Below are 11,280 nucleotides of genomic sequence, written 5' to 3' on the forward strand. Positions count from 1 at the left end.
CCACAAGTCTTAAACTGGGGTTCATGACTCTCATGCCAGCGTCACCAGATGGGAAAACAGGTGCCATGTGGCATGTGTATTGGGACAAAATGAAAACTCTCAAGACCCAGTTTACTGATCAGAACAGAAAACACAGACTCCATCTAAGAGCTGCCTTTTGAAATACTGGTAACTGCCAAGAACATAAACAGGAGGGAAAGGAGAACAGTCATGTGACGTTAGACGGTGCGCTGACCCTGAGCGCTGGGAAGGAGTGTACTTGGCCTTTCTCCGTTTCTCACAGAGCCACCACTTTGGTGCTTCCTGAGAAGAGCAACAGGACCCTCTTGTTACAATATTTGGTCTCTTGTCCTCAGTTCCGGAAATGGCTTCAGACCATAGAGGTGAACCGGCATCTTGTTAGTCCCAACAAGCCCCTTTCTACCTGCCTGTGCTGCCAGGTGACTGTTGGAAGCAGCTAAGAATGGGGCTGGTGGCCAGGAGTTGCAGTCCCACCTATGACCTCTGGGGGTGGCGGTGGGGCGGCAAGGGGCTGGGGGCTGAATCGGTCGCCAATGGCCACTGAGTTAAGGGGTGCTGCCTGTGTGATGAAGCCTCCAGAGAAACACAAAAGGACGGGTTCCAGGGGTTTCCAGGTTGGTAACCGTGTGGAGATGGGAGAGTGATCTCTGGAGAGGGCCCTGAGGCCACGTGCCCCTTCCCACACACCTGGTCCTGTGTCCATCTGGCTGGTCACCTGTATGCTTCATGATGGACGGGTCAGAGTAGACAGATGTCCTCTGAGTTTTGTGAGTCAAGCAGATTATAACTGAACCGGAGGAGGGGGTCGCGGGAACCTCCAGTTTAGAGCCAGCCTGGCAGAAGCATAGGTGACAGCCTGCATTTGTGATTGGCATCTAAAGTGTGGAGGGCAAGCAGAAGTCTTGTGGGACTGAGCCCTTACCCTGTGAGACCCGTGCTCTGTCTCCAGGTAGATTGAGTTCTGTGCTTGGCGGTGTTGGAAAACACATCACACTACCCTACCCATTTTGTTAAGAGGAAGTTGAGGGGCATTTAAATAAAATATCGAATTTTGTGTATCTCTTATCTGTACCTTGAGAAAATGGTAGTCTGTTGTTGTTGTAAAACAGACCGTCTGTCAATGAAAAGTAAATATTCCCAGGTGTGGAGAAGAGGCACTGCTTGGGATCTTAGCTATTGACATGTCTCCAGGCCCCGAGAGGAATTAAAATAGGCAGGAACTCAAAGGCTTATCTTAAATACCTGTTCCCTGATTCGATGGGCCTGTAAAAACTAGAAAATGTGTCTTTGGATGTCACAAATTGGAAACAAAATGAATCTGGTTTATTTCCTTTCTTAAAAGCTTTTAAAAACCCAGAGAAAAGTATTATATGTATAAAATCAGGAACAAATGTCACCCTGGGAATCCCAAAACATTCCCTCATGGGCCTCATTACCTTCCTCTACTGACAGTGTTTTCATTCTCGAAGTTCTCGTTTACTCTTAGTAGTGTTTCTCATAGAAGTAACCTTATAGTTTGTTTCAAAAAACTTGAGGATTATGTATAGTGGCCCAGAGAACATAAATCTCTGTGGCGCTTATGATCTACTCTGAAGCTTTCCCTCTTTTGGCTTGCGTCTGACGACTTGGGAAGTCACACAGGTATGTGCTCCTCAACCAGAAATCCCCTGACTGGGTGAGGGCTCAGAAGGCAGAGAATATGTGTAGCAGGGCAGGTAAAGAGCGACAGAGTTTAGCTTTGTTCAGCTCAGGGGACAGGTCTTACCTTAGTCCTTGTCTAGAATATACTCTGGCCTTGTGGAGATTCAGGCTTCTTCTTGGTGCTCTGAGAAGTGTCTTCAGTCATTTAGCAGATGTTGATTGAAGAGTACTGGGCATTAGGCCCATAAAATTATAAAAATTTTATGGCATTCAGTCTTACAGTTGTGGATGGAAAAGGGGCCACAGGTTAAACCTAACAAGTTCATGAGACTGGAAATAACCGCATAGGATGGCGTGAACATCAAAATTCTTAACTAAGGAGGGCCCTGGTGGGAAGTCGCATCTTTACTCTGTAGCTTCCTTGACAAAGATAGATTTCTGCCTTAAGTGAGCCAATAGCCCTTTTGCACCTAAGGTATTGTAACCTCCTTGGAAGGTCAGTAACCCCGTTTTCCAGACCAGAGCAGGAAACTATAGAACCCCTCATTATTATTCTTGACCCCTGATTACCATCTCTATGTGCTGTAAAAAGTGAACTATCCTGTACCCTCCTATGTGAAAGAAGTACCTGTCTGTCCAATTTACTTTTATCCAATCCCAGAGATTTCCCGCTTTCCTTTCTCCCACCCCCTTAATCTACCACCAATGGATTTCGTGTAACCCTCTTCCTTTGATTCTACGTATAAAATAAGCTGCAAACCGCCATTTTGTGGAGCATTTTCTCAATCCGTTGAGATTTTACTTCCTGGCAACTGTCATCACTTTGACTCAAATGAACGTATAAGCTTTCTCTTAGGCTGGATGTTTTCTTGTTGACATTACTTGGTGTAGTTGGCAGGATTCCAAAGCAGCCCCCCCAGGACCACCCTGCCGACCGCATTCTGTGCGAGGTACCAGCAGGGGCCCACTGAGCTCCCCCGGCTCCCTGCTTCACAGCGGGTGAACTTGGGTGAGTTTTTCTTGGACTTCTGGACCTCCCTGTTTTAAGGTAGGAGGCCCTGACCTTATCTGAGCTGTTTCGTTTGTTTTAAAATCCTTGAGGTGATGTTAAAGGTTAAGGGTTGAGATACCTCAGGAACAGGAGGAAAATAATGGGTGGCTGGTTTTAATTTCGGCTTTTTATATGGGAATTGCTTACTGTGAATCTGAACCAAACCTTTTGCTGAATAAATGAGAGTCTGAGCTTGTTCAGCTCTGAAGAAAAGGGGCATTTACTCCCTCCAGCTGGAGATTCCTTAGTGACTAAGAATCTTTGTGGACGTGTCTGAGGGTACTCCTCAAGACGTGCACTGGCCCCACAGGGAATTCCAACACAACTGCAACACAACACAACTGGGGACGTGCACATAAAGGCTGGTTACCTAGCTCTCCAAGTCCTCACGGTTGTACTAGACAGCCGGGGAGAGAAACCGAGGCACATAAGAGGGTTGAAGCAACTCGGGAGGTGACAGCCCCTTGGAGCTCAACCCACAAGCAGCACACTTCAGCCCACTACACATATCAGTAGAAATTTGTTCAGACTCTGCAGATCGCAAAAGAAAACTAAAAATTAGCATGGGGAATAGTGCCTCCAAAGCCGACAAGCTCCCAGCCCCCAGCCCCATTAATGCACCTGCAGATGTACAGTTCCTAGGAGTCTTGGAAATACTTACAGAAATGGAAAGATTTAACTGGAAGTGATAGCAACTTAAGATGGCCAAAACGGAGCTCTTATAACATCTAAATTAATTTTTTTGTGTGCACAATTAGAAAAAGCTGGCTTAAAAAGAAAATCAACTGAACGAAATGGGAGGCTTACTTACCTTAACCGGCAAATAGAAGCCTCTGAGATGGTACAGAGAGACGTTCTGTTCTCTGGTAAGTTAGGAAGAAATTTTACAGACTGTCTCTGAACTACAGGTTTCCGAAGCTGCTCACTACCAACACCCCACTTTTCCATCTTTTCCGGCTGTCCTAATGTGTGCTTTACTTGTCCAGACTTGCTCCCCTTTCTCTCTCTCTCTCTCTCTCTCTCTCTCTCTCTCTCTCTCTCTCTCTCTCTCTCTCTCTCTCTCTCTCTCTCTCTCTCCCCCCTTCACCTCTATTGCAGCTCCCTTTAGAGAAAAGCTGGTCTTAGGTGGAGGGGAACCAGCAATTGTGTACAAAGAGGACTAAGGAATCTACTAAAGATTCTCCCAACCCTCTCTAGGACCCTGATAAATTCACAAAAGAAGTTGAATTAACTGTAGAACATACGATCCTGGCTTTTCTGATTTATTCCAATTAATGCACCTACTGGTTTCTGAGAGCAAAGCAACAGAATTACTAAAGGTTTGCCAGGGAACCTCCTGTAGAGACATTTGCTTTTATTGTAAAAAGGTCACCTTAAGAAGAATTGTGGAAAACTGAAATGGGATTTAGAAAAAGAAAAGAAACAGAAGCAAGCATAGGGCTGCTCCAAGGACTCTGAGGGCATCTCCCCTTCTTCCTAAGACTTTAGGATGAGTTGGAATCACCATGAAAGGGCCTGTGGACAGGGGGGCTACTTTCTCTGTTAACACCACCTGGCTAGGTTGCCCTCTCCCTTGGAGTAAAGCTTCCCTACAAATGGTAGGGATATCTAATCAACCAATGTCTGGGTTTTTTTAATCAGAACCAACTTCCAACTAGGAAATGTTAAGGGGCAACATATTTTTACTACTCAAATCAGCCCCAAGTCGCCCGATGGTGTGAGACTTTGTAACCAATGATGCCCACCTATCCTTCTCCCAGAAGGGTGAATGTACTTAGAACTAAATGAATCAGACTGGAAAAATGATGATTTTAAAAGAAACTACATGAGAGGAAACTAGTCTTGAGATTGACTAAATGTTTGTTACAGGATTTTACAACACAACTGTAGGCTTTTTCCAGTACAGATATTGGCAAGGTTAAGTCAGCCACTCCTATTTAAGTAACTAGTGATAATACTTTGCCTCTACCTTATATTTGCCAATATGCTTTAAGGCCTGATACACTAGTTGGAATTAGCTCATTATACAAGATTACCTTTAAAAGGGAGGCTTATAATTCCATGTGTGAGCGCTTGTAATTCTCCCATCCTTCCGGTAAAGAAACCCAATGGGAAAGGATGGCGATTTGCACAGGATCTCAGAGCTATAAAGATATCCTGCGGTTCCAAACCCACATACACTATTATCAGCTATTCCAGTGTGTACTGCCAATATTTTTCAGTGCTAGATTTATGTAGTGCCTTTTTCAGCATTCCTGTAAAATAAAAGACAGGAAATACCTCTTTGCTCTTCCACCTGGGAAGAGCAGAGTTTAGTTGGACAGTAATGCCCTGGGGTATACAGAGTCCCATCTATTTCTCTCAGATACTAAAAGCTGATTTGAATGGTGTTGAATTTCCTAGAAATTCTACTCTAATCCAATATGTGGATGATTTACTCTTATGCTCTAGGATACATTAGATTCCCAAGAGGGCACAACTTACCTATGACAATAGCTAGTCACAAAGGACAGAAGGACTCAAACAGCAAGCTTTGATTCAGTTTACACAAAACACCTTGGTTATCTAATATCTAAAGGTAGGCTACTAATTAACCTAGACTTAGAGGAATAATGTCCTTTCCTCTTCAAAGAACAAAAACAGCTTAAAGGATTCCCGGGTCTAACTAAATGCTGTCTCAATTAGGTTCCAAATTTTTGATTAAGACTCAGCCTCTATATATTTTATTAAAACCAGGTCAGTCTGATCCAACTTAATGGAACCCTGAAGGAAAGAAGCTCTAGACAATTAAACACAGTAGTTAGAGGGCTCTCTCCCAGCCATCTCTGTTATGGTCGTGTTACGCAAACAGAGACAGTTATAGGTGCTCCTTTGTCTGTGTTACTCATTCTGTGAAATCCTTACTGAACTCAACACTCACTCTTGCTTTCTGCTCCTAATACTATTTTAAGTCAATGTAACAGTCTGACCCAGCCACTTCATTACCCTCTTTACAGGAAGAAGACGTCCACAGCTGGGTTTTGCTTACTGACCACCTTCTTGTTCCTAGAAATGGTTTACAAGAAACCCTTATTGATAATGCTGACTCTTATCTGAAAGATAAACAGGGACATTACCAAGCTGGATATACAATAACGTCCATGGTGAACATAAGTTGAAGGTTCTTATTTACCTGAATAAGTTCTTCCCAACATACTAAATTAACTGATCTAACAGGAGCTTGCAAATGAGCCAAAGATCAAATAGCTGATATGTACACTGACAGTTTCTATACCTCTGGTGTAGCTCACGACTTATAAATGTTATGGAAGCAGCAAGCCTTCTTAACTTCCTCAGGGCAGCCCATAAGAATGGAAAGCAGGTTTCAGAATTTAAATTAGATGTCATACTGCAACCAAAACAATTGGCAATTATCAAAATTCCAGGATGTTCTAAGGCTGCCACCATGGAAGCAAAAGAAAATAATTTAGCTGATACTGCAACTAGACCGGCAGCAATAAACAGCCAAATTATCCAGACTTCAAAATGTTTCTTTTCCCTATTAAATCAATAAAAGACTCTCTTTTACAGTTCCGATGGATAGCTGCAGAAGAAGAAAAGAAAATACGGCAACAAAAAAGGAGAACCTTTGACACAAACAGATATAGCTCAGACCTAGTCTTACCAATAGGGGCTCAATGACCTACACTTCAACACGTACATGAGCTAACACATTGGAGTCTTAGAAAGATGGATTCATGGAGTAAATAATATTATTGGAAACCTCCTACTGTAGCTCATAAAGTGTATAGCAGATGTTCTATCTGTCCAAAACATGACCCTGCAAAATCACCCCATGGGTCCCAAGGACATTTCCCACTTCCGTTAGGTCCATCTGAGGTTTGGTAATTGGATTTTATCCAAATGCCACCATCTCAAGGATACAAATATGTGTTGGTCATGATTTGTATGTTGCCTCACTGGGTTGAGACATTCCTTGCAGGAGAGTAACAGCCTTAATGATAGGTAAGTTATAATAATAATAATAATAATAATAATAACAGTAATAATCCCCAATTGGAGAATTCCCTGTGAGTTACATAGTAACTGAGGGACTCATTTCACTGAGCCAATGATATAATCTATTTATAATATTTGGCTTATTTTACGGCAGTTTCATTGTGCTTATCACCCCAGTCCTCTGGATTGGTAGAATGTACAAATGGTAAATTAAAATTCAACTAGGTAAATTTTGAGAAGCTTTTAATCTCCTTTGGCCAAAAGTTCTCCTTATAGCGCTTCTCTACCTGAGATATACTCCTCTTGGTAAACACAGGTTTCTCCTCATTAGTCATTGCTCACCCTATGTGAAGGGGCGTATGAACCAACCTTAGTAAAAAGAGAAAATTGTACATTATTATCAAGGACTTGTCAATTATCTTAAAGAAATTAATAAATTAGTAGCTGATTCACAGTGAGCTCCTGGGAGATGAAGCCTTCGAAGACCACGATTTACAACCAGGAGATTTTGTCCACTGAACAAGGCACCAATTAAAGACTCTCCAACCTTGTCAGAAGGGACCTATCAGTGGACATGAAAGACTCCTCAAGGACGAGACGCCGCCGACATCAGGGGTAGACAGCTATCCCAGGACATCGAGAAGGCCTGTATATGTACATAATTGATATTGAACTTAAAATAACCATTTGTTTGATTGTCTTTGTCTGTCTGCTAATAATACTAGTCATAATAATAGTTGTTCTTGAGGCTTTTCTCAAACCCTGTATTTATATAGACTGACTGTTAATAATTGCTGAAGGCATATAAGATAACTTTTATATTATCAATAATACTATTTTTATCGTTTTGAAATTTAGAAGGAATGTTATTGCAGAAGGAAGAAAAGGGATGTGGGTGTGTATTTTTGAGAGAAGTTAAAAGGAAGTAGTTTGTCCTAGTAAATTGATGATTTCTGAATGAGGGGAAGGAGACAAACTGAGAAGGACGAGTGAAGTTCTAGGAAGGTTAGTAAAAAAGAAATATTGAGAAAGGAATTTTATATGTATAAATATTAGCACACAATTGTGCTTACCCCCTAATTCAATAAAGACTACTAACTATATTAATTCAGATAGAAGCTGAAGTGGAGGCACAGAAAATTTATTTATGAAACTCTTACTGTCCTGGCCTCTGGAAAGTTTTAGGTGGTAATTGTAATTTATACCATTGTGTTCTTACAGGCTTGGCCCTGATTAAACCTTAAACTTAACAGTTCTCGGTGACACAACTAGCAGAAATCAGATTAATAAAGAATGACACTTGAGTGCTTCCAATGTAAAGTACACAGGCCATATTAAATAACTGGGAACACATCTCATTATCTGATTGTGGAAATCGGAAAGGTGAATGGTTATGTCCCCAATCTATATGGAATTCTGAATTCATCCAGTCCTGGCCTGTTGTATCCACCCCAACAATAATATATGGTATATCAGAAAGGGACATTTTTGTTGAGAAGGTTTACAAAATTCTTCTGTCATACTAACTGATTTCTATTGTAAGGACACCAGGTTTAAAATAAATGCTGTGGGAATACGGTATAATACTGAAATCACAGGCAAATTAATTTTGCCTGAGGTTAATGAACCTACGACAGTGTTGATATTGAAAATCCAATGTATTGGAAATTTGAACTTTGTCCTCCCCATGAAGTCATTTCTGTGGAAACGAATTGGCCAGAAGAAAAATGAGAACTCCTAGGTCATGAAATAATAGAGTCTTCATTCATCTGGCCAAACTTATCATAAGGTACAAACAGCAGCAGATGAGGGACAAAAGCATTGTTAGCTTAATAAAACTGTGACAATGCGTGTGAAGGGTTCTTGGGTCGGCTGGGATGTGTGCTCCCCTCAGACTCACGCTTGTCTAATATCGGGCACTTTCTGCTCCTGATTGTTGTTACTGGTTTAATACTATTGCTCTTGGTCCTAGTTTGTACATGTTATACTAGATGCAAAACAAACAGAGAAAAGACTCAGATCGCGATAGCTCAAAGATAAAAAGTGATCCAGAATACATTTAATGAGGACATATAGGATCTGACTGCTCCCATTTGTTCAGATTTTCTTTTAACTATAAATAAGTAATTCGGCCTTGACTGCCATCTAAGGTTATGGTCTTGCCCCACCCCCAATGGTCCAACACTCAGCAGGACAAGTGCTGGCACTAAGACGCCCTAGGAATGAGCCTTCCTAGCACCGTGGGACCACACTATCAACCAAAAGGTTGGTCGTCAGTGCGTCCTTCGTATTGGTTTATGACCAAAAGGGGGATGTGTGGACGGAAAAGGGGCCACGTGTTAAACCTGACAAGCTCAGGAGACTGAAAATAACCACAAAGGATGTCAGGAGCATAAAAAAATTCCTAACTAAGGTGAGCCAGCAGGAAGTCACATGCTGGGCCTGTAGCTTCCTTGACAAAGGTCGAGCTCTACCTTAAGTGAGCCTGTCTGCTGTCTTTTTGCACCTAAGATGACATCCTTGGTATGTCAGTCATCCCTTTTTCTGGACCAGAGCAGGAAACTACTATTATTCTTGTCCCCTGATTACCATCTCTTTGTGCCATAAAATGTGAACTATTAACTCTCCTGTACCCACCTGTGTGAAAGGAGTACCTGTCTCTGCTGCCATTTAGTGTGCATTTTGGGATTTCACACCATGTGCAGCTCACCAGGAAAAGTTGTTTTTTGCTGCCTTCTACTGACCATCTCTGGAATAACACCCGAGTGGAAGAGGAAACGCTCTTCTCTGCTGCCGTCTAGTGTGAGTTTTAGGAATAACACCTGTTTGTATGTCACCTGGGAAAGTTAGTCTCTGCTGCATCTCGTGTGCATATTGGGAATAACACCTGAGTGGAGGTCAGGAAATTCTCTAAAGGTTTCTGAGCCAATGAAGCACGTGTCAGACCCAGGGCTGTGCCCCAGGTGCAGTCATCTGTGCCCTGGGAGCTGCCCGCTGGAATGTGGAGTCCTCGAGGTGAAATCTGGCACAGGGCTTGGCACACCTGAATTAACTGCCTCTCGCCTGGCTCTCACCTATGCTGCCTTATGCCACCCTCCCCGCCTGGCTCCCGACCTTCCCTAGGGCCGTTTTTTGAACTCCCAGTGTGCTTAGAGAGCCTCTGTCAGTCACCACATCTGGGGGAGTGGGGTGCAAACCAAAGATGGATTTTGCATGTACGAGAGGCAGCCCAGGAGGACCACTGCAAAGGAACTCAGCTCTGAGAGCTGAAAGCCTGGGTATGGAAAGACCATGGGGGGCCTGCAGGAGCCAGACTGCAGCCCCCAGGGCGCGCTGGGGAGGCAGGCTGTGGTGGGATCCCAGGCTCTGGCCTGGGCGCTGGGGCTGAAGGGGCCTTGGGGCCTCCACTCCAGGTGCAGCATTGGCAGGGGGAGGTGAACACCAGGCTCCTGGGGCAGCTTTGCTGGAACAGGCTCCCCCCTGCCCAGCTGTGATAGCTGGACCTGTCCAATGGATTGGGGGAGAGTCCCTCAGCTTTGCCCTGGCATAAGGTGTCTCGTCCAAGGCTGGGGCCACTCTCAGGTCCAGAGGGAAGACCTGGGAACACAGTGCAGAGTCAGCCAAGGACACTCCAAGAGACCCCAAATCCACAGGCCACGCACACAGTCAGCAACCGTGGGCTGGCAGCCCCTTAGCACCCCACACTCCACATTCTCCGTCTACTTCTGTCCCTGTCTGACCTTCTCCTTCGGTCCCATCCATGTCCATCTTCTGACAAGGTCCAAGGTTCGCTCTTTTTCTCCCGCGTCCTCGCTCTGTGACGAGGCTGAGCTACTGCTCGACGCCCCTCCCTCTCTCTTCCTTCCTCCCTGTCCCTTCTCACTCGTCGTCCTCGTCTCATTCCAGGGCGATAGGCAGACACCCACCGCGTGTTGGTCTGCCCCCCCCCTTCTCAATCACCAGCTTTCCGTTGCCCCCGTCACCTGCATTGTGCCCTGTCTGTTCCTGCCACTCTCCAGTTAGGCTCGTGCTTCGTGGCACCCTGTCCCCTTCCTCGCTGCCAACTTCTGACCGTTTCTTCGGCCCTCGCCACGGGGTCCACCCCTGCCCCCCTCAAGCCTGTCCAGCTCTTGGGTGGTCCGTTATTACCAGCCCTTCTGCTGTGTTCAGCCCTTTCTATTGTCTCCCCTGCTACTGTGATGGAGGCGTTTCCACTCTCAGCCGGTCTCCTCACCCTCTGCTCTGCTTTCTGGCCACCTGGGTCTTTCCTGACCTGCTCCTTGCATGTGTTACTGGTTTGGGACAATGTCCTCAAAATGGTCTTCCTTTGTAGAGACCTCAGGGATCTGTCAGAATTTTCAGGGACTTCACGCTCTCCATTTTGTCTTTGTTTTTGTATGTTTGTTTGCTTTGAATCCCACTGCATTGTGGGGCTCATGGGCTGCACGGCTGTGCCTGTGAGCTGTGCTGGGCACCTTCCCACCTCCCACTCTCTGGGCCCGGAGTTTCCACCAGCAGAACGCAGAGCAAATGAGCCGCTGTTTCCAAGAGACCGTCTGTGCAGCGTC

Source organism: Rhinolophus sinicus, chromosome 15 (assembly GCF_057876585.1).
Source record: "Rhinolophus sinicus isolate RSI-liver-muscle chromosome 15, RSI-T2T, whole genome shotgun sequence".
Classification (NCBI taxonomy): Eukaryota; Metazoa; Chordata; class Mammalia; order Chiroptera; family Rhinolophidae; genus Rhinolophus; species Rhinolophus sinicus.